Consider the following 23,479-nt stretch of genomic DNA (forward strand, 5'->3'; position numbering starts at 1 on the left):
TGGCCAGCTCAGCACCAAACTCACATTATTCCACCCTTAAAAGGGATTTTAAGATCTCACTTTTGCTCCAGATCTTCCCAGAAAACCCAGAGCCCTCCGGAGCAGCACCCGGTGGCTTTTTGCACGCATGTCCTCCTGTGCCACTGATGTTGCCACCAGGGATGTAGCCAAGGGGGGGTTCTTGGGTTTCGGACCCCCCCCTTCCATTAGAAAAATGAATGGTGTATGCTGCTGCGCCGCTGCACCCAAGCCCCATTATAATGGTGGCACTTAGTCTGGACCCCCCCCCCCCCTTCCTAAAATCCTAGCTACGTCCCTGTTGCCACTGCTAAGAAGGCAGAAACTCTGCAGGATGTTGGTGACGTATAGGAAGAGCTTCATCTGGACCAATCCTTCGCCAAGGCAGTTCCTCGTTCCTGGAGGAGAAGGAAGGAGAAGGTGCTGTCGGCAGCAGGTTATTTGATGGCGGGTGAGATCTTCATTTCACAACGGGCAGCGCAGATGCAGATGCAGCCTCCATTGCACAAACAGGACAGTCTCTGTGCAAGAGGCGAATGGATAAAATCCAACATTAGAAATGGTAATACCTCAAAACCAGTAGCAGAGCATTTCAAATTCCCTGGATGTATAATCCGTGGCATACAAGTAGCTGTTCTCAAAACAAAATGCATAAATTCATTGGAAGATTGGAATGAGGGAACATATGAATTGGGATATACTGCATTAGCAGAGGTATTCATTTCTTGGCATGCTCCATAGATTAAGATGTCCTCCAACAAGTCATGCAGCAAAACAATTCTTCTCAAAAAATATTTTGAATTTAGGTAACTGACTTTTGGTACGGAGATTTGTCGCTTGGTCTCCGGAGTCATAGGACCTTATCACACCAGACAAATCCTGGGCAGAAACAGGATTTAAAAGTAGAAAATGCCCGCAAATGTGGGACGTGTTTCAGACAACGTTTCTTCTAAAGAATAGTCTTGCAAAAATAAAGTGAATGGAAAGTTGACAAAAACGAGACCTTTTTACTTTTGGGAACTTCCGAAAGTAAAAAGGTGTCGTTTTTGTCGACTTTCTGTTCAATTTATTTCCCCATTATTACTGTTTGGTGCAAATGCATCTTAAAAACGTCCTGCATTTGTGCCCCCCCCCCCTCTACTTTTAAAATCCTGTTTATGTGCTGGATTTCGTCTATTGTGATAAGGTCCATAGTCCAATACTCAAAAACTACTACATTGTGTGGGCTCTCAACGCAGCTGTTTGCAAGTTTATGGCATGTATTACGAATCACATGTTCCTATACTCCGTTACACTCTGATCCCACCATTGAACTAATACGTAACCTGAAGTTGCACATTAACTCCATCAGTGCATCTGAAGAAATAGAATAAAATTTACCAAAGCCTATGCAAAAATTATATTAGTCTTAAAGCGCTGCTAGATTCATTTCCTCTTCTGCTTCCCCCCCCCCCCCTTTTAAAAACAGGTTGGCATCCTTTGCTTTAAGGCAGGTGTGAATCGTGCAAAGCTTGGATGCATCCAGACTGGAGAAATAACCCGGTTTGGCACCACTTTAACTCTTTCTGGCTCAAGGCTATGAAATTCTGGGAGTTGGAGTATGTTGTGGGGTCCAGAGCAGAGCTCTGCTCTGCTCTGGACCCACAACAAACTCCAACTCCCAGAATTCCATAGCCTTGAGCCGGAAAAGAATTAAAGTGTTGCCAAACCGGGTTATGTCTCCAGTCTCGATGCAGTCCTTCACAATCTGTTGGAGCAAATCTCCCACTGTTTCCCACCATTGACTCCTATGCTAGCAAGGGATGCTGGGACCACACAATCCCTATGCCTGCTTTAGAGTAAACCCATTCCATGCCACAGTTCTCAAATTGTGGTCCATCCTGGCCTTCTTGAAAGTGGCCTTAGCAGACGAGTTATTCCAGTGTTCTTGGCCAAGTTGAGTCCAAGTCAAATAACTGAAGAGACTTGAGTCTGACTTGAATCTGAGTCAAACCAACTCAAGTCTATATCACTGGTCCTCAATATTGTGCATATAACCAAAAGAGTCTCCAAGAGATGGTTATGACTCCAAGGAAACTGACTTTTGGTAAGTGTGTTTATTGCGTTCACACATCAATAGTAACTGAGCGCACCAAAATCTGAAAGTTTTATATCTCCTTACTAACCCTTCAAAGATTTAGGGTGAGGTTCATGATTTGCATCTTTCTGATTCCCATTACATTCTCTCCCACATAAATACAGGTCAAACCCTTCTATCCATGAGGGATACATCCCAGGCCTCCAATAGATATACCCAAAACCATGGATAACAGGGGACTCTATTATTTTCAATGAAACTAACACCAGAAGTTGACCATAGAATTGCACCGGAGGACCTAGAAATGCCTAGAAAGAACATTTTTGGGGGACATGAATAAGTAAAACCATGGATACCAAATCCGTGGAAATGCAGGTTGGCTTAGATTCCTAATAGCCTAAGGCTTCAATATCACCCTGCACTGCATCTGAAGAAGTGGCTTGATATCATGACAGCTCATCTTAGCATAAAACCAGTCTTAAAGGTGCTGCTAAACATCTTTCTCACACTCACTCCTCCTTATTAAAGACCAGGTGAAGCAAATGTCTTGGGCAAGATCCAGACCTGTGACCTTAGTGTTGCCATTCTCTTCCTTGGCATAGTTTAGTACCACCTTTGCTAGTGGGCTTCAAAAGCCAGCTTACATGTGAGTTTGCTTACATGCGATTTGTTTAGCCTCATTCAGGGGTCAACATAACGTGTACTTTGGTGTTTTTTTAAAATGGTCAAAAATGGCTATCCATGCATTCCCCCCCCCCCCCCCAAGCTATAAAAGGCACAAACTTGGCTCCATGCTCAGGGAGATTCCAGAAGGACTTTGGCTGCATTAGTCTTTATGCAAAACCCCAGAGTCCCATGGCTTGCTAAAGACCAACTAGTTGTAAATGTATTGCAGAGAGATCTTGCAGCACCTTTGAGACTAACTGAAAGAAAGAGGTTGGCAGCATAAGCTTTCGTAGTTGTAACTGGCATACGCTTTTGTGGAGTCTAGGTCACTTGGCATTGCCTCAGCTGGCGGATTATTTCAGCGCATAGAAATAGGCTCTGTTTTTTGGACTGTAACTGGGACAATTTCCCGTTTCAAAGCTTGGCCAGGACTTCAACACGTCTCTCAGCTCATGCAACGGAAAAAGCACCAAGAGCGAAACTTCCCAGCTGTAGCTGGCTTGGGCTACATAATTTCGTTAGACCACACTTCATTGAAACCATGGAGTCAATGGGATTAACCTCTGTGTTGACTCACCATCCAACAACTGGGTCAATAGGTCTGGTCCAGTTGGGATGGACCAACGGGATTCAGTCTGTGCAAGAGGGTCTGTGAACATTTAGAAGGCAATGCCATAATCACAAAAAGTCAGCATGCGTTTCTGAGAAACAAGTTACACCAGACAAACCTGATCTCCCTTTTTTGATAAAATGACCATCTTGGTAGATGAAGGGAATGCTGTAGCTATAGCATTCCTTGATTTCAGTAAGGCCTTTGACAAGTTCCCCCATAATATTCTTGCATATGAACTTGTAAAATGTGGGCTAGATAAGGCAACTTTTAGGTGCATTTGTAATTGGTTGACTGGCCAAACCCAAAGGGTGCTCAGCCATTGCTCCTTTTCATCCTGGAGGGAAGTGACCAGTGGGGTCCCACAGGGCTCTGTCCTGGGCCCAGTGCTATTCAACATCTTTATCAATGACCTGGATGACAAAATTGGGGGCATACTTATCAAATTTGCAGATGACACCAAATTAGGGGGAGTAGCTAATACCCCAGAGGACAGGATAGGCTAGAAACCTGGGCCAAAGCTAACAAAATGAAATGCAATACGGAGAAATGTGAGGGAGGAAAAATGAAATGCATAGATATAGGATGGGGGACACTTGGTCGAATGAAACTAAGTGTGAAAGGGATTTAGGAGTCCAAGTAGACCACAAGTTGAACATGAGTCAACAGTGAGATGTGGCTAGTTTAATGAATATGTCCAATGACCCCAGAGGAAACCTAAGCCGTTGATGGGATGGACACAGTTTATCTGAATCGCCATGCCTTACCTTCTGCAAGCGTCCTGCAAAATTGCTAGCCTTGAGTTGGGGGAGGCACTGGACCCAGGTGCAAGTTTTTCCTCTTGGCCTCCACCTTCCTCCAGGCCAGGAGGAGGACCAGGGAGACCACCAAGAAGATGGCGGTGGTCCCCAGGAGATCCATTGCAGCTCAGCCTCAATCTCTCTCTCTTCTCAGCAAAGAAAAGAGTGGAGCTCATAGAACGTCTCCAAGGAGCATGGTGAGACTCCACAGTTAGCGGTGCTTAGTGTTCAACTGGCATCAGTTCAATTATTATTATGATTTAACCTTTGGGACAGAGCTTGGGATTGCGTTGTTCAGCAGTTTTGGCCCCTCCAGCCAAAAATACAAAAGTGTAGTCCCCCACTTTCATAGGGTTGGATGTAACCAAAACATGTATCATCCTCCCACTCCACAACAAAGCACAAGGGTAGATATTCTGCTGTATTAACTGGCATGCTTTTAAAACAAGTCGTTAATTAATTAATTAATTAATTAGTATATTGCTTGTCTCCTAATATGTGACCCAAAGTGGGTTGCAGCACTGCTTAAACAAAATGCAGTTAAAGGCATGTATAGTACTAAAGTTTATAAAAACCCATTAAATAAACCATCCCATCAACAGTTTAAAATGTATTTTAAACATAGAGATAAAAATCCTGCATACTGGTGGCTCATGGCTGCGCCTGAGATAATGTCAGTACAAACGTACTATTTTATCTATGCTATGCGAGGAATGCATATGATCTTTCTGCCACATCAAATTTAAAATTGGAGGCTGTTTAAATAAATAAAAAATCCCTGTTGACAAAAATAAGTTAGAAGCAGGTGCCCTTCTTGTCTAGGGTTGCCATATCTCCCAGTTGGCTGGGTTTTCCCCAGATTCTTAGCATACTCTGGTGTCCATTTGGACCATCCTGGTCCAACCAGACTAATGTTCAGATGAACAAAGCCATTTTTTGGTTCAAGAACAATCTCATACAAGTTTTCAAGAGCTCTTGGAGGGACATGCAATAGTGTTTTAGGGGGCTCCCCAACTTTCCCCAAATGCCTTGAAAGGCAGATGAAGTGTCGCTTTATCATGTCCAGAGACCTTTGAGTTGCCATGTCCAGTCATCCAAACTGGCAGCCGCAGCAATGCCCTTCATCCCCTGGAAGTGCCAATACACAAATCTTGTAGCCTTTTTAGTCTCCGGAGCATGCCCACCTTATTACAATACACTTGTTCCTCAATAATTGCCAGGGTTGGGGCACAAGACCCCCGTTAATATGGAAAACTGCAAATACCCCAAACACCATGTTCTTACCTGAGAGGACACCTCTCTAGGAATCTCTAGGTCCTCCAGTGCAACTCTGTGGTCAATGTCTGACAGACACTGACCATAGGACTGCGCTGGAGGAGTGACAAAGGCCTAGTAGAGTATCCTCTTTAGGAATCTCTAGGTCCTCCAGGGCAACTCTGTGACCAACAACCAACAGACACTGACCATAGGACTGCGCTGGAGGAGCTACAAAGGCCTAGTAGAGTGTCCTCTCTAGGAATCTCGAGATCCTCCAGTGCAACGTTTAGTTAAAGTTGACCGTAGAGTTGCACTGGAGGACCTAGAGATTCCTAGAGAGAACGTGTTAATCAAATCCGTGAATTATCAAATCCGCAGATATCAAATCCGCAAATATGGAGGGATGAGTGTATTATTCTCTATCTCTGATGGAAATCCACCATGCTTTTCCCCTTCAATTGCTGCTGTCTGTCCTTACATTCCTCTTCATCTTGTTCTGTAGATCAGATGGAAGGCTCTCCCTGGAGTCTTCTTGATATTCTCATGGATTTGTTGCTTTTTACTGGTGGCTCAATAGTTTACAGCCATCTGAAGGGAATACAACTCGAAATGGCTGTGCATGAGATAATGTTAATATAACCATTACTATTTTAGCTATGCTATGCAAGGAATGCGTATGGTCACTTGACATTTTCCTCTCTCCCTATTAATCTCCAAAAGGCAGCTTTGCTGAAAGGCAGAGACAGCTTAAAGTCACGTAATGCACAAACTGCATTATGAAGCAGAAATGTGTACTTGTGTCTCCCTGTTCAAAGTCCAGCAGAATAACCCCATTAATGAGGCCATTTCGGGTGCATACTAAATGTGCAGTGGGTGCCCAGTCTGGCCACTCTCAGCTCCATGGGCAACTGGGAGAGAAGCCCCCAAAGCCCCTGGGAAGTTAATGTAATAAAATTTATTCAGTCATTGACCAGTATAAAAACAAAATCACACAAGCAGCATATCAATATAACAATAACAAATTAAAATATAAACTGATGGTAGACTGTACGTGTACAGTATCAAACAGTTCTTTCTACACGGCCCCTGGGAAGTTATCCAGATCTGTAGCAACACCTCTCTCCTTTGGGTCTGCATACCTTTGCCTCTGCAAAGGGGATGAGCGTGACTGTGCTGTACAATGGGTCCGCTACATTTGCTTGGGTTAGGAGCACAGGGCCCCCGTGAAGGTGGAAAAAACACAAATAGAAAAACCTCCACTTTTGTTTAAACCGAGAGAATACCTCTCTAGGAATTGGAAGGTGTTCTACCACTGTAAAATCGAAAGCCTTCATGGCCGGCATCCATAGTTTTTTGTGGGGTTTTCGGGCGATGTGGCCATGTTCTAGAAGAGTTTATTCCTGACGTTTCACCGGCATCTGTGGCTGGCAGCTTCAGAGAAAGATGCCAGCCACAGATGCTGGCGAAACGTCAGAAAGAAACTCTGCTAGAACATGGCCACATAGCCCGAAAAACCCACAAAAAACTATGTGCTCTACCACAACTCTATGGTCAGCATCAGCTGGAAGTTGACCATAGAATCATGCTGGAGGAGCTACAAATGCCTAGAGAAGTGTTTTCTCTAGGTCTTCCAGCTTGACTCTATGGTCATCTTCCAGTAGAGTCATGATGGAGAACCTAGAGATTCCTAGAAAACATATCAATTTTAGCGGCCGAAGGAATAAATAAATAAATAAAAGAGATGAATATCGAGTAGGTTTTTAGAGGTTGGAATAGGAAGTAATGAAAATTTAATGGGAGAAAAAGAACCCAGAGAAGTTGACATGACTAATGTTAGTTAGAAAAAGTGTAAGAAGGTGGGAGGAGGTTGGATGGGAGGATAGTGTTAAGAAAGGAGTAGAGTAAGAGACGAGGAGAAATAAGGGATGAGTAAGAGAAAGGTTAAAGGAACAGAGAGAGTAGAAGGTGTATGGAAGAGATTGAAGTGTGAAAGAAGTTGGAAAGTGGGTAAGGAGGTTAAGAAGGTATAGTGGGTTAAGGATGGAGGAGTCTGTTAGTAGGAATATGAAAGTTTGAGTACTATTTAGATGTGACTATGATTAGAAGACTAAGGGGCTGTACTGATGGGCGGCATGGGATCGGGGCCACAGCAACTGCAGGCTGCAGCCCCAATCCGGCCTCCAGAGAGTGCAAAAAGGACCGGCAAAAAGCAGCTCCTTTTTGCTCTCTCCAAGGGGCAACATAGATGCAGTGGCAGGGCTTTATGACAGCCCTTTGGTGCTGCATTGTTTAGATGCTGCGCCGGAGCAGCGCCATGATGGCATGCGCCATGTAGACGCTGCGCCCTGGCTCCACTGACAGCTCTGTATAGGCTCTAAGAGATTAGATTCTAGAAGTGAATGTGATTTAGGAGATTATAATAGATTAAGTTTAAGGCAGAAGGGAATGATACGATAGGAATGATATAATGTGATATGGATGGTTTGACGGAAGGATGTTCTTTTATGGATGTTTATAGTTTTTTGTAAGATTTTGTGTATGTGTGTTGTGATAATTTATTTAAAAAAGAAAGAACATATCAATTAAATGCATGAATAATCAAATCCGCAAAGGTCAAAGCCACAAACGTGGAGGGCTGACTGTATTTGTAATTGAAAGCAATAACTGGGAGGACATTAGTTATAGAGAGCTCTTGTAGCACCTTTGAGACGACCATAGATATTCAACTATAAGTCGACCTCATTTATAAGTTGAGGGCAGGTTTGGGGGCCCAAATTATGGGTTTTTATATGACCCATGAGTAAGTCGAGGGTAAAACTTAAGTGCGTGTTACAAAAGTTCTAAAGGATGAAGCAAGGAAAACAATGCCAAAGAACTTACAAAATTCCAGCAGGTTTGCATTCACACAAAAGGCTGGATGGATGAAAGAGTGGAGGGAGGTCAATGCTTCCAGGACAGGTTACACTTGTCCCTCCATATTGGCTAGAGCAGTGATGGCGAACCTATGGCACACGTGCCAGAGGTGGCACTCAGAGCCCTCTCTGTGGGCACATGTGTCATTGTCCCAGCACAGAGTTTGCCAGAGTTTGTTACTAGAAAGCCAGAGGGACATAGCACTTTGCAATAAATAAGTGGGTTTTGGGTTGCAGTTTGGGCAAAAGGTTCACCATCACTGGGCTAGAGTTAGGGGCACAAGACCCCTGTGAATATGGAAAAAACGCAAATACCAAAATACATTTTACCTGAGAGAACACCTCTCTAGGAATCTCTAGGTCCTCCAGGGCAACTCTGTGGTCAACATCCGACAGACACTGACCATAGAACTGCACTGGAGGAGCTACAAAGGCCTAGGAGAGTATCCTCTCTAGGTCCTCCAGGGCAACTCTGTGGTCAACATCCGACAGACACTGACCATAGAACTGCGCTGGAGGAGCTACAAAGGCCTAGTAGAGTATTCTCTCTAGGAATATCTAGGTCTTTCAGTGCAACTTTTAGTTAAAGTTGACTGCAGAGTTGCACTGGAGGACCTAGATATTCCTAGAGAACATATTAATCAAATCCGTGAATAATAGAAGCCGCAAATAATCAAAGCCACAAATATGGAGGGATGAATTTATTTTTTGCTAAGCAAGATCAAGATATAGATGAAAGTCCAATGCTCCCCTTCGGAGAGAAGACCCTGGCCCACTGGCGGCTGTTTAGCGCGGGGAGAAGCAGAAAGGGATTTGGTGTGGGATGTTCCCGAATCCACTGACTTCAGGAGCGAGATCAATTTTGTTGACTCCTGGGGGATACTTCAGGCGGAAACTCTGCAGGATGGTGGTGATATAGAGGAAGAGCTGCATCCGGGCCAGTCCTTCGCCAAGGCAGTTCCTCTTTCCTAGAGGAGAAGGAAGCAGAAGGTGCCATCAACAGAATTCACAGGGAGAAAATGTTTAATTTTATAGCACGGGGAAATGGCACCCAGGAAGTTTTAGCCAGAAGGCCACTTGGCATGGTGCTGTGGGTTTCCGGGAGTTGCGATCCAGAAAGGTAACTTTGCCAAGCTCTGTGTATTTCACAGAGACCTCAGGAAAGCCTGAGGATCTCCCTTGCTTGCGACTTGCATTAACATCCAATTAAAAGAAATAGAAAAATTAGATGTGTGATCCATAGGTAGAAATAAAAAATTGGGTTGTGTAATTCTTAAAATCACCATCTAGGATTAAATTACAGTTGGCCCTTTGTATCCACTGGGGTTCGGTTCCAGGGCCCCCCGTAGATACCAAAATGCATGGATGTTCAAGTCCATGGTTACATTAGGAATGCCATTAAATAAAATGGTATCCCTAATATAAAATGGCAAGATCAAGGTTTGCTTTTTGGAATAAACATAATTCTGGAATATTTTCAAACTGTGGATGGCTGAATCCATGCATAAAGAATCCTTGGATAGGGAGGGCCGACTATACTTTTAAAGGGGGAAAGGGGGAGCCCCCTAAAACAGCATCACATCCACCTTCCAAGGGTTTGTTATTATATTATATTATTAATCTTGCCAGCTTTAAAAATGCAGTCAAAATGGATCCCTTCCAACAGGCCTTCCTGGATTAGCATCTCAGTCGCCTCCCGCAGACTACCCTTTCTTATCTGTTTTAATAATCTTAATTGTATTGTTTTATTGTTATTGTTTATTGCTGTGAATTACTGGTTATGGTGGGTGGGTGCTGGGTTTAGGGGGCATTGTATTTTATTGTAGTTTAATGTTTTAATATTGTCGTAAACTGCCTCAATCTCATTGGAGAGGCGGGTTATAAATAAATTTATTATAATTATAATTATTATTCTTATTATTCTTGAAAGAGTTCTTCAGCAAAAAAATTATTTTGTTTAACAAAAAATCAGTCTGGGTTTTGTTTTTCATTTTGGCCAGGGCCCACACCCTCCAACATTTCACAGATGAAAACAGGGACACTTGTGGCCAAGCAACATCAGCGCATGATCAAGAGGGCAATGAAGCTGGACAGAGAAGCTGGGAGAGGCTGCAGCGGTTTGCTTTTGCCTGAGCTGACATTGAAGGGCGAGACTTTGTCCCTTTCCATCCTCTTCTCCTCCATTGAATTAATGGAGCACAAACTACTTTTGCACTTGCAGCTCAGTTTGCAGCAAGTAAAGCAAGCTGAGGACAAAAGAGGAAAGCAGAGAGAGAAACCGGGACATTTCAAAAGCATCAGAAAAAGTGGGATGGCAGAGGATTAACTGGGACTGTCCTTGCCAAATTGGTCCAGTTGCAGGGTATAGCCTAGGCCTGGGGGTCAGTGGGGGTCCCAAGGGCCACAATGGGCTTCCCATATGGCCTGTGGGCCACAGGACTGCCACCCCTGAGTTAGGCATCCCCAAGAGATGGCCATCAGAAATGCCTACCAGCGGAGAAAGGCATGTCAGCTCCGATCTTCTTGAAGCGTCCGTCTTTGTCCAAAAAGTGTTCTGGGTTAAACTTATATGGATTTGTATATTGCTTAGGATCATGCAGGGCAGAGCTCAGGATCGGGTAGAGAGTGGCTCCCTGTCAGGAAAAAGCAGAGGAGGCAACTAGGTAAGCATCCACACACACAACTACTAAGAGAGTTATCCGTTCCCTTTGGAGGAAATCATGGTTTGAGCATTGCACTAGGACTCTGGAGACCAGAATTCAAATCCTGGCTTGGCTGTTTAAACCCACTGGAAGACCTTGGTCAATTCACACTCTCTCAGCTTCAGAGGATGGTGGCAATGGCAAACCCACTCTGGAGAAACTTGCCAAGAAAGCCCCATGGTAGGTTCACCTTAGGATCGATGTAAGTCATAAATGACTTGAAGGCACACAACAACAGCAACAAACAAAGGCCTTACAATGGGGCTGTGGGTGCAGTGTGGCCCAAAAGCTGCATGTAGCCCCAGTTTTGTGGCCCCTGAAACCCTCCGCCAGCTCCTCAAGTCTCCCAGCTCCCCCATTCTAAAATAAATTAGGAGTGATTTTTAGGTAACTTGTGCTCCCATCCCAAACCATGTAGAAATCCCCCCCTGTATAATGAATACACATGAAAACCATCCCGCCCCCCAAGAACTCCCTACTACCGAGATCTTACATCAGCTGTGTAACTTGTATCATTTACGGTTGATGTCAGATCTCAGTCCAAGTCCGCCGTCTTGACTGGAGCCGGTACCTTTGGGATGGTGAAGCCTTCCAGTTCCATGTTCCTCCTCACCATCCGCGGTCAATGAAGCGCTGGGCTTCGTGGATGAGGTCAATGAAGCGCTGGGCTTCGTGGATGACGGCTTCCGTGTAGGGCATCTCGGGTCGGTCCTTCATGGCGGGGGGCCGTTCCCGACCGATCACGCGGTCTATTTCCTCATGGATCTTTCTTGGAAAGATGAAGGGCATTCAGAAAGGAAGCCAAATTCATTCCCCTTTCATTTGGTCTCCTTTCCCCATCACAATGCCTTTTGGCAGTGGAATGGAGTCTGGGTGAAAGGGATTTCCCTCCAGGTTTTCCTGCAGACTTGAAAGGCGCTCTCCAAGGTATTGGTCATGTTTTGGAGATAAGGATCAGGACCTTGGAGAACTTCATAGAATCATAGAGTTGGAAGAGACCCTAAGGGCCATCCATGCAACAAGACACCATGAAAGCTCAGAATGGATCCATTGCACCCCTGCTATGGAAGCTACCAGCTGATAGGACTGAGCAAAGCTATACCTGATGCTAAATAGCCAGGTTCAGCTTGGAAATGATGGATGGTAGGACAGGGACTGAAGCATAATTTGTTGTTTGCTGTTGTGTGCCTTCAAGTCATTTCTGACTTATGTAAACCCTAAAGCAGTGATGGTGAACCTTTTTGAGGTCAAGTGCCCAAACTGCAACCCAAAACCCACTTATTTATTGCAAAGTGCCATATCCCTCTGGCTTTCTAGTAACAAACTCTGGGAAACTCTGTGCTGGGACAATGGTACATGTGTCCACAGAGAGGGCTCCGAGTGCCACCTCTGGCACATGTGCCATAGGTTCGCCATCACTGCCCTAAAGCAAACCTTTATGTAAATCCCATTGATCAAGTGGGCCTACAAATGAAACTACCAGGGGGATTTGGGGCTGAGTCGGAGGGTTCATCTAAGTGACAGCAGACATGACGAAGGAGACAGTTTATGAAACCCGGGGAGATCTCTTTCTAGCCTCCTTCCCAGGAGGAGACCCACCAGCTACAACTGGTTATGGGGCAGCCGGCCCAGAAACAAGGCCCAATGGCTTAAGTGAATGAGTGTGTGTATGTGCCTTCAAGTTGCCTGTCGACTTAAGGTGACCCCATGAATTTCACAGAGGCAAGGGCTATCCAAAGGTGGTGTTGCTAGTTCCTTCCTCTGAAATAGAGGTTACAGCACCTGGTAATACTTGGTGGCCTCCCATCCAAGTATTAACCAGAGTTGACCCTGCTTAGCTTCCAAGGCCAGATAGGATCTGGTGCCTTCTGTTCAAGCAAAGGAGAGCACAGCTGATCCAGTGGCTGGGAAGTACCTTCCACCTCTGGATGCTCAAGGAGAGTCATGAGGATGTATCTCAGGCTGGTGCTGGTGGTTTCTGTCCCGGCAATAAATAAATCATACATTGTCATCTTCAGATTTTCTTTAGTAAATTCCGTCTTGGGGTTGTTCTTCTCCTGCAAAGGGGGACAATAAAGTAGACATGCACATGTTAGGGAACTTACGCAGGTGCATAGGCATCACAATGATTCTGCCCTTCATATTTAGCACGTTGTACATTTGCACATTTTTGGTGTGTTGCACAAGGGCTGACATGTGTTATTTGCAGATGAGTTAAGCCTGTTTCTGCCATGTATTTCACTTTTTGGCCTCATTGTGTCTCTGGCTGCATCTGCACTGGTAGAAATAAAAGAGTCTAACACAGCTTTAACTTGTAGTCTACTTGGACTCCTAGATCCCTTTCACATGGAGTCTTGTTAAGCCAGGTGTCTCCCATCCTATATCTGTGCATTTCATTTTTCATGCCTAAGTGCAAAACTTTAAGTTTGCTCCAGCCTCAATATGAGATTCCTTCAAACATTTATACAGGGCTATCATGTCACCCCTGAACCTTTTCTTCTCCAGCCTAAATGTCCCCAGCTCCCTGAGTCTTTCCTCATAGGGCTTCATGGTTTCAAGATCCTTCACCATTTGGGTGGCCCTCCTTTGGACATGCTCCAGTTTCTCAGCACCCTTTTTGAACTGTGGGGCCCAGAACTGGACACAGGATTATTCCAGGTCTGGGCAGCACAATTCCCCCCTGCTCCCCTCGTCTCACCTGCTGCATTTTGAGGAGGAAAGCATCTAAAAAGTCTTGGGGTTCACTTGTGGGATCGAAGGTCCTCTCATGCTCTTCTACCTTCTGGGCTATGAAGTCCTGGATGCTGAACAAGTTTGCGAAGAAGGTTTGGTGAGGGCCAGGCAAATAGTCCATGATCCTGGGGAAGATGTTGTAGAGCTGAAGGAGAAAGAGAGAGACAACGAGAAAGAGAATGAAAATGAGGTGGATCCCCAGATAAGTGGACCAGGAGATCAGTGGGTGAGTCTGAATGGGGGAGCCTTGCCCTTCACTTGGAGGGAGAATGGGGAATCAGTTTCCTGCTCTTCTCCAGGGATGAGAAGCATTTTGACAACAATTTACACCCACTACACAAATGTTTATTTATTTATGGATGTTAGAATGATGATGGATGGGAAAAGTAACTTATCCTTCCCCCTGTGAATACTTGCAAAGAGGCAAATTTAATATCAGCCCACCTACTAATGATGAGCAACCCTCCATATTAAAAACCATCCTCTGCCAGAAGCCGTTGCTAAAAATGGAAAGAAAGTGGGATGACCGAGAATTAATTGGGACTGTCCCTGCCAAATTGGAGCATTTGGAGGGTCTGGCAAAGGGTCCTAGGCTGCTCTCTGTTGGGCAGGACTGCATCAGATTTGGTTTCAGAGTAAGGCCTGCTCTGCCCAAAAGCAAGGGACGTTTGATATCCTGCCAGTCTCTGTCTCTCTGTACTCTTGTCAGAAGGGAAGGGACCTGCTTCCTGAACAATTCCACCCTTCAGACCTCCATTGTCCAGGAATGTTAGCTTTTATGGCCTCCAGGCTCCACAATCCTCCAGCTAGCACAGTCATCCTGGGGGCTGTGGAACTTGCAGTCCAAAAAGCCATCTTTCTGCTCTGTACCCCTGCATCTCCCAACTCATAGATTCTGTCCCTTTGATGCTCCTCATCCTCCGTCTCCTCATCTTCCTCCTCCTCACCTGCCCAGCAACGGAGCTCTCCAGCCGGAAGCTATCCATGAGCTGGCGGAGGATCCGGACAAAGTCCTTGTCCTGGTAGTCAAAGCGCTCTCCCAGGAGGATGTGGCTGATCACGTTCCCCGTGGCACAGCTGAAAAGGGTGGCTGGGTTGATGGGTCGGCCTACGGGAAGGAGGAGAGCAGAGGAAGCCATCTGTCAAGAGAGCTTTGATGGTGTCTTCCTGCATGGCCAAAAGAGATTGGACTGGATGTGGTTTCTTCCAGCTCTATGATGCTATGGTTCTATTATTCAAATAAGCCTTTGGGCCACATATGGCCAAGGGTCATACTTTGCCCACCCTTGCATTAAAGTGAATGCTTATTGTCTCCAACAAACTTGATAAACTCACTTTTTTCTTTCCCAGCAATCAGACTTTCAAATGAAGCCCATGTTCACCTTCTTAAGTGGTGGCTTAGTGGTTAAGACACCAATTCTGATGACCGGGAGGTTGGCAGTTTGAGGCCCAAATGACTCATGATGGGATCACTAGTCCCATCTCATCACTAGTCCCAGCTTCTGCCAACCTAGCAGTTGGAAAACATGCAAATGTAAGTAGATAGATCGGTACACTTCTCAGTGGGAAAGTAACAGCATTCAGCACAGCCATGCTGGACACTTGACCACCAGAGCAGCCCTCAGACAACGCTAGCTATTCGGCTTGGAAATGGAGATGAGCACCAATCCCTACAGTCAGACACAACTAGACATTCATGTCAAGGGACTACCTTTACATTTTTAAAAACCTTCTAAGATCAAGCAAGCTAAAGGGAAATTACATAGGTGAGGACAATCCCAGGCTATTGCAAACTGTCATCTTGCGCTACTTGTCACCTTTATTTTCTGGGATACTTTTGCAGCAATGGCGGGCTGCATCTACACTGCAGAAATAATGAGTTTTGGCACCGCTTTAACCGCCGTGGCTCCATCCTATCAAATCCTAGGATTTGTATTTTGTTGAGCACCAAACCTCTCTGAGAGAGAAGGCTAAATATATCACAAAACTTCAAATGCTAGGATTCTGTAGGATGAAGTCATGGCAGCTAAAGTGGAGCCAAACTGCACTGTTTCTACATTATAGATGCATCCTAGGAAACAGATATTTCACCCCACATTCTCCACAACCAAAAGCCAACAGAAAAGATGGAGGCTGTATTTCTTCTAACTTGGATTTGATTTTCATGATTTGATTGTTGTTATTTTTAAGTGCAAGGTATCAAGGCATCGGCACATACCCTTTGTGGCTCTGAGCTCCTTCATCAGGTGCTCTGTCTCCTCTTGGATCCGTTCCTCGATGCTTTTCTTTCCCATCCCAAAATTCCTCAAAGTCATGAGGGAGAAGCGCCGGAGCTGGAGCCAACGTTCGCCGTTGGACATGAGGACACCTGAAAGGTGGCAGCCAGAGAAGATGAATGAGAACAGGCCCATGTCATGACAAGTAGAAGTGAACTGACTCTGCATTGGCGATGTAGGGTCTACTGTAGAATCAGAGCATCCTACAGTTCTGAAGGGGCCACATGGACCATTGAGTCCAACCCAGATCCTCAGTGCCTGGACCTCCGGCTTCCAATGGTTCCCAAACTTTGGCTCTCCAGATGCTTTGGACTTCAGCTCCCAGAGTTCCTGACCATTGACCAAGTTGGCTGGGGCTTCTGGGAGTTGAGGTCCAAAACAATTGGAGGACCAAAGTTGGGGGATCACTATCCCCAGCTGTTTTGCCTCTTTCTGAAGAAGTCCAGAGAAGGAGATCCTGCCATCTCTTTAAGACATCATTTCCTTTGCTGAACTGCTCTCACTGTCAAGAAGTTCCTTCAGATGGTCACTTGAAATCTCCTCTCCTGTAACTTAAAAGATGTAGGGTGCATCTACACTGTAGAAACAATGCAGTTTGACACCGCTTTAGCTGCTGTAGCTCTATCCTATGGAATCCTGGGAGTAGTAGTTTCACATGACCTTTAAGCTTCCTTTGCCAAAGAGTGCTGGTACCTCACCAAACTGCAAATCCCAGGATTCTGCAGCATGGAGTCAGGGTAGTTAAAGTGAGGTCAAACTGCATTACTTCTACAGTGTAGATGCAACCTCAAAGTGTAACTTTCCTATGCCCCATAAGAAGACACTTAAGGAGCTGGGGATGTTTAGCCTGGAGAAGAGAAGGTTAAGGGGTGATATGTGAGGCCTGTGTAAGTATTTGAAGGGATGTCACATTGAGGAGGGAGCAAGCTTGTTTTCTGCTGCTCCAGAGAATAGGACACAATGGAGCAATGGATGCAAACTGCAGGAAAAGAGATTCCATCTAAATCTTACGAAGAACTTCCTGACATGGACCACTGAAAATGCTGCCTTAAAAGCCTCCTTCTTTGGAGGCACATTTAAAGGGAAACAAACACTTTCTACATTGCCACCATTCGAACATCAGGTTCAGTGATTGGTGGCAGCGGAAATTCCATAATGGCGCTTCCTTCTCCAAGCCGCTGGCACCTTGCTTTTTTATATGGACAATATGGTGCAGTGGTTTGAGTGTTGGACTAGAAATTCAAGGAACCAGGGTTCAAATCCCTGCTCAGCCCTGAAACCCTACTAGGTGACGTTGGGCAGGTCACACTCTTTCAGACTGAGAGGAAGGCGGTGGCAAACCTCTTCTGAAAAGAGATGGCCATGAAAGCTTGGTGCAGTGGTTTGAGTGTTGGGCTAGGAGCATAGAAGTCCAGGGTTCAAATCCAATCTCAGTCATGCAAACCCATGTGTGCAAGTCACACTCTTCTCTCAGCCTCAGAGGAAGGCAAAGCTCCTCTGAATAAATCCTGCCACAAAAAGCCAAAGAGTGTCACTATAGCTTGAAGGCACACAATAACAACAGCAACAAACCAAATCCTTTGTTGGTCTTATCTGCTGATGGGAAGCTTCCTCGGTCGAGGAATTCATCTCCGCTGTCCACCATGATCTTCTTCACCACATCATAGCCATAGAGGACCACCACTTGGTCTGAGCCAAAATATACCGTAAACACTGGTCCATATTTTTCACTCATCTGTCAAGACATGGGAAGCAGAGGGATGTTAGGATGGGCCAGAGCTAGGAGAAGTAAATGTATTTTAGCTTGCAATAAAGGCCATGAAAAACAAATTTATTGCCCAGTCTGGAATCTGGTTACCTTGTTACCTTTTTCATTTGTTCTGCTGTGTTTTTGGTCTTCAGCTGCAGGAGGTTCCCAACGAAGGGGAGAGGCGTTGGACCCGGGGGCAGGTTCTTCCTCTTGGCCTCCACTTTCCTCCAGGCCAAAAGGAGGACCAGGAAGACCACCAAGAAGATGGTGGTGGTCCCCAAAAGATCCATTGCAGCCCAGCCTTTCTCTTTCTCCAGCTGCGGAAAGACTAAAGCTCATCCAACACCTCTGACATTCACAACTCAAGTCAACAGAGGCCACAGAGATTCGATTAAACCAACTTTTATCAGCTCATTTACGGTTACTTAATATAGGGGCTAAGTCCATGCTTGTGTTTTTTTACAACTCTGGGGACAAGGGATCGATCCCCTGCTTGGCCATGAAACCAGCTGGGTGAGTTTGAGCAACAAGTCACATTCTCTCAGCCTCGGCGGAAGGCCATGGCAACCCCCCTCTGAACAAATCTTGCCAAGAAAACCCCATGATAGATAAGCCTTGGGGTTGCCATAAGTTGGAAATGACTTGAACACACAACAATGACAGCAAATCAAGGTAAGGAGCGGGACCCCTGCAGCTCTATGGCCACATGTGGCTGATGGGCCACCTGATTCCCGTCTCTGCTCAATGCTCCAAAATGCCCCCCTGGGGTTCTCCTTTGAGCTGGGTCTTGCCCTTCTTCCACCTTCTTCCAGGCCACAAGGAGGACCAGGGTGACCACCGAGAAGATGGTGGTGGTCCCCGAAAAACCCATTGCAGCTCAGCCTTTTTTCTCTCCGCAGCAATGGAAAGACTGCCGCGTGCAGAACGTCTCTGGACAGAGCACTTTGTCCTAGAAATTTCCAAATCAAACTCACAAACGCTCAAGAGGTGAGACTAGTCCAGCCCTCATCAGCTCAATGCCTGTTCTCTTTACCTTGGAACGGAGCCCAGTTTGTGGTTTTTCATCCCATCTCCTCTGGCTTCTTGTCCTGAGATTGCTCATTCAGGAAGGGAGTTTTCTCTGACTGCGAGGCCAAGTTCCCCACAGAGTGGCTCTCTCATGTTTGCTTTGCAGAGTTTGACAGGAGCAAAAACACACACTCAGGTGCAACACAGAAACTGGGGTGGTTTCTCCTCTGCCCCATTCCCTCTTTTGGGGGATGGATTTGCAGGGCCATTGCTGTTGGTCAGGGAGCCTGCCATCCGCTAGCTATTCCCTAGGGTCACCTGGGCTCCCAAATCTGTGGATGGGGCATTGTCCCAGCAGACGGGGGTAAAATTAACAGTTCCCCTTAAGTTTAAGCATTTCATGAATTTCAAAATCTTTGCTATACAGTTATTATTATTATTATTATTATTATTATTATTATTATTATTATTATATTCTGCCTTTCTCCCAATACAGGGACTCAAGGTGGCGAGTGTATAGGTTCATAATACACACACACACACACACACACACACACACACTCATCCCTCCATATTTGTGGCTTTGATATTTGCAGATTTGATTATTCATGGATTTGATTAATATGTTCTCTCTAGCAATCTCTAGGTCCTCCAGTGCAACTCAGTGGTCAACTTTAACTAAAGGTTGCACTGAAAAACCTAGAAATTATTCCTAGAGAGAATACTCTACTTGGGATTTGTAGCTCCTCCAGCACAGCTCTATGGTCAGTGTCTGTTGGACGTTGACCACAGAGTTGCATTGGAGGACCTGGAGATTCCCAGAGAGGTGTCCTCTCAGGGAAAAATATGGTGCTTTTGTTATTTGCGTTTTTTCCACATTCCCGGGGGTCTTGTGCCCCTAACCCTAGCGAATATGGAGGGAGAAGTGTATAACATTATGAAATCAGCATGTGCCTACTCTCCACTCGCCTTGGGGAGGATCACAGACATCTCAGTCTAGGCACATTCTTATTATAAAATGTAGATTGCCTATAAGGAATCAAAACACATCCCTTTGAAACATTAAGTTACTCTTACAGGACGTTACTGAGAGGCAGCCATACAGAATACAGTACATTTGTAAGGAGTAAAACGTAGAATCCTAGGAGATTATCACATGGGGATAAGAAACGGGAGAGAAACAGAACGCTCCCGTCACAATCACACAATTGAACAAAGATTTCCACACGACGTGGAGCTTATCCCGTACTTCTCCCATTAATAACCTGTAATGCTCTCGTAACTTCTTATTAATGGGGAAACTCCATGAACGGCTTGCCAATAGTACTTCCTTCACACTTTTGCAAAGGTGCAGAACAAACGTTTCATTAGCGTTTCAGTACAGACTGTTCAGACTGCATTTCAGGACAGGCAATTGGTTCTCGTTGCTACAACTGGTTTTGGAGTGGATTTCTCATTTTGAGGTGTAGGGCACAATTTTGTTTGAATTGTATGAAAATAATGTTGTAAAACTTATCAATTTTACTTTGTTCTGTTTGGGACAGGACCATGATTTTCACATAAGTCCAGTAGCGCCAAAAGGGTGCATGGATGAAACATTAAACATTAAGTAATGATTTCTAGGGGGCATTCTCACTTACAATTTACAACAATTTTAAATACAGCGGTTCATTATAAAGCGACTCAAAATACAGCGAGTTTTATCCCGCTTTTCAAATCGCTTTATCTTCATCGTTCTCATTTACTTAACATTTTATTTTGATTCGCTGTAATTGTCCTGGTTTTGTTCCCATTCATGGATGAATCGGTGTATATTTAAACCGGTTCTGTTACTTTTTCTTTCACATTCACTTGTTTCGGCTGTCAATCAAAGCGACGTTATCATGATGTCACAATAATTCGGAGTAACATGCACCGATGTATCCTGTACCTGCGTTCCCACTACCTGACTCCTTCTTGTCTGGGGAGACGCAACAGAAGAGCCTCGGATGCAGACGATTTTCATTGGCTGCTGCCCCTCCAAAAACTCTCTCCCCAAATCTCCAAGCCAGAAGGATGACTGCTTCTCTGGGGTCTTTCTTCCAAGGCAGCAGCCAAGCAGAAGTGCTTTGGGGAGGCAGGCAGTTTCCTCTCTCCCTCAACCGTCCTTCCCCACGAATAACAAAAGTAAGAGAGGGAGAGAGAAAACTGCCTCCCCAAAGCACTTCTGCTTGGCTGCATCCAAGGCTCTTCGCAGACAAGAAGGAGCCTTATTCGTCCTCTTCTGTGTCTCCCCATATTAACTGCCATAACTCAGTGCTAGGGAATCCTGGGAATAGTACAGTGGACCCTTGTTATACGCTGGTGTTTGGTTCCAAGATCCCCCGTGTATAACAAAATCTGTGTGTACTCAAGTCCCATTAAATATAATGGCAGAGCAAAACAGTGTCCCTTATAAAAAATGGAAAATCAAGGTTTGATCATTGAAATTTATACTTTTTTGGAACATTTTCAAACCATGTATGCTTGAATCCGTGTATAACAAATCTGTGTATAAGAAGGGCTGACTGTAGTTTATTGTGGCACCAGCACTTTCTGGCAGAGGAGGATAAATGTCTCACAAACACAACAGTTCCCATAATTCCTTAGTACTGAGCCAGGGCAGGTTAAGGGGTCTCAAACTGTATTGTTTCTACACTGGGTTTGGAACTACAGATGAGGTTTTTTTCATAAATTAAAAAAGTTGTTACTTTATAATTCACCTTAATACACACACACACACACACACACACATATATACATTCACATGCGTGCAAACACACACACACACAAGCTGCCTTGCTGTCCCTGGGAGAGACGTCTTAAAGGGATACACACACACACCTCCCTGGCCCAGCCTCTCTCCTCCTCTTTGCAGCCTGGCTTATGGACTCTGCGTGAATGAATGTGTGGTTTTGGACTGTGCAAAGGGAGAGAGAGGGCATTTTGGAAGTCCTCCTGGACAGGGGGGAGCAATGGAGGACATGCCTTGGGAAAGGAGGGCATGGAATCAGGCTGGCTTATGGACCCAGCCTCCTCCTTTCTCTCTCTCTCTCTCTCTCTCTTTGTGTGTGTGTGTTTGGAAAATCGGATCAAGGAGGAGAAGGCAGTGGGTTTAAGTGGCTAGAGACTCTGCATCCAAAGCCCAGGGTTGGAAAATCGGATCAAGGAGGAGAAGGCAATGGGTTTAAGTGGCTAGAGACTCTGCATCCAAAGCCCAGGGTTGGAAAATCGGATCAAGGAGGAGAAGGCAGTGGGTTGAAGTGGAATATATGCGCACACACACACACATCCAGGGTTTCCTGTGTCTCCCCAGATTGGAAAAGAGAGATGGAAAGGCTCTATTTCCCCCGAGATTGCTGTGCATCCACCCTCTCCTCCGTTACAAATGGTGTTCAATGGCTCTCCCCACACAGAGGGGAGGTTGCAATCCACCGGGGGAAGCCTTTAAGAGTCCTTTGACAGATGCAGGCGCTTGAGCGGCCGGGACTTCAGGCGCTTAAAGTGCTGAAGAGATTAAGCGCCTGTAAACCATTAAAAAAAATAAAAAATTGATAATCCTTATCTCTTATTGAAAGACTGCCGTGGACAAAGGGGTGAGGGAAGCAAAGATGTCGACGGCGGTGACGGATGGGGACAGAAAGGGCGACTCCCCTGAGCCAGCCCATCGCGCTCTGCTCCTCCCATCCAGCTAACCTGATTTCAGAGGCTGATTGTTCCTATTTAAATACTCCGATTCCTGTCCCAAATCAAGGGAAAATTGTAGGTTCGACCCTTCTGTTTTTTTTAACCCGGTATATAAGCCCTTAACACGGATTAAATAAAAACCTGGGTTAAGATTCAGATCTTAGTGGGAACGATTGCGGGTTAATCTAGAACTGTTCTAGAGTTAATTCGGGTTCAAATAGGAACGCTATACCTTGAATTCGATTTGTAACCCGGAGTTTAAGCCAGTGAGAATGCCCCTCTAGTGTTTTTAGCTTTTCTTTGGTCCTGTCCTAAATTTCCCCAGAATGTGCCGCCTTTTGCGGTGCTTTGTCTTCCTTTGTAGTTAGGGCATCTGGTCACAGGGCAGCCTCTCATGCCACCATGGAGCTCTCCTTGTAAACATGCTTGGTGCTGATCTTTTCAAAATGCAGAAGGGCCAACGCCTGTGAAATCCTCCTGTTTCCCCTCATCTAAGCCTTCCCACTTGCTCTTACTGGCCTTTGAGGTCCGCATGTAGTTTCATTCAGCCAGGTGTCCCCCATCCTATATCTGTGCATTTCATTTTTCTGCCCTAAGTGCAGTACCTTACATTTTTCAGTGTTGAAATTCATTTTGTTAGCTTTGGCCCAGTTTTCTAATCTATTAAGGTCACTTTGAATTCTGACCCTGTCCTCTGGCGCATTAGCAAATTTGATAGGCAGGCCCTCTATCCCTTTATCCAAGTCATTGATAAATATGATGAATACATCCTCAGCATTCTTCTCCAGAACCAGATCTCAAATGAGTTGACTTCCCTTCTGTCCACTTTCTTCACTGTCTGTCTCTCGCATGCGCACATGGCGATGGGGAATACAATGGCTTGGATGATCCTCACTTTAGTTCTCAGTACTCTTCAGGATCTCTTTCTGGTTCTTCCATGGCTGCCCTCCCCGTTCCTAGTCTTC

The 23,479-nt window shown here is 45.3% G+C and overlaps 1 pseudogene across 1 annotated transcript; it reads right to left on the reverse strand.

Moving 5' to 3' along the window:
* Window positions 1-9,034: 9,034 nt before the first annotated feature.
* LOC149310194 (cytochrome P450 2A13-like) lies at window positions 9,035-18,963 on the reverse strand (annotated as a pseudogene). Its single transcript, XR_016281989.1, has 10 exons — window positions 18,835-18,963; window positions 17,918-18,118; window positions 17,624-17,786; window positions 15,994-16,143; window positions 14,723-14,883; window positions 13,741-13,920; window positions 12,933-13,099; window positions 11,614-11,811; window positions 10,832-10,973; window positions 9,035-9,308 (listed from the first exon to the last, which is right to left on the reverse strand). The product of XR_016281989.1 is annotated as a cytochrome P450 2A13-like (transcript).
* Between the last annotated feature and the right edge of the window lie 4,516 nt (window positions 18,964-23,479).

The sequence above is a fragment of the Sceloporus occidentalis genome, unplaced genomic scaffold (assembly GCF_023333645.1).
Source record: "Sceloporus occidentalis isolate IW3139 unplaced genomic scaffold, rSceOcc1.0.p SCAF_7, whole genome shotgun sequence".
Classification (NCBI taxonomy): domain Eukaryota; kingdom Metazoa; phylum Chordata; class Lepidosauria; order Squamata; family Phrynosomatidae; genus Sceloporus; species Sceloporus occidentalis.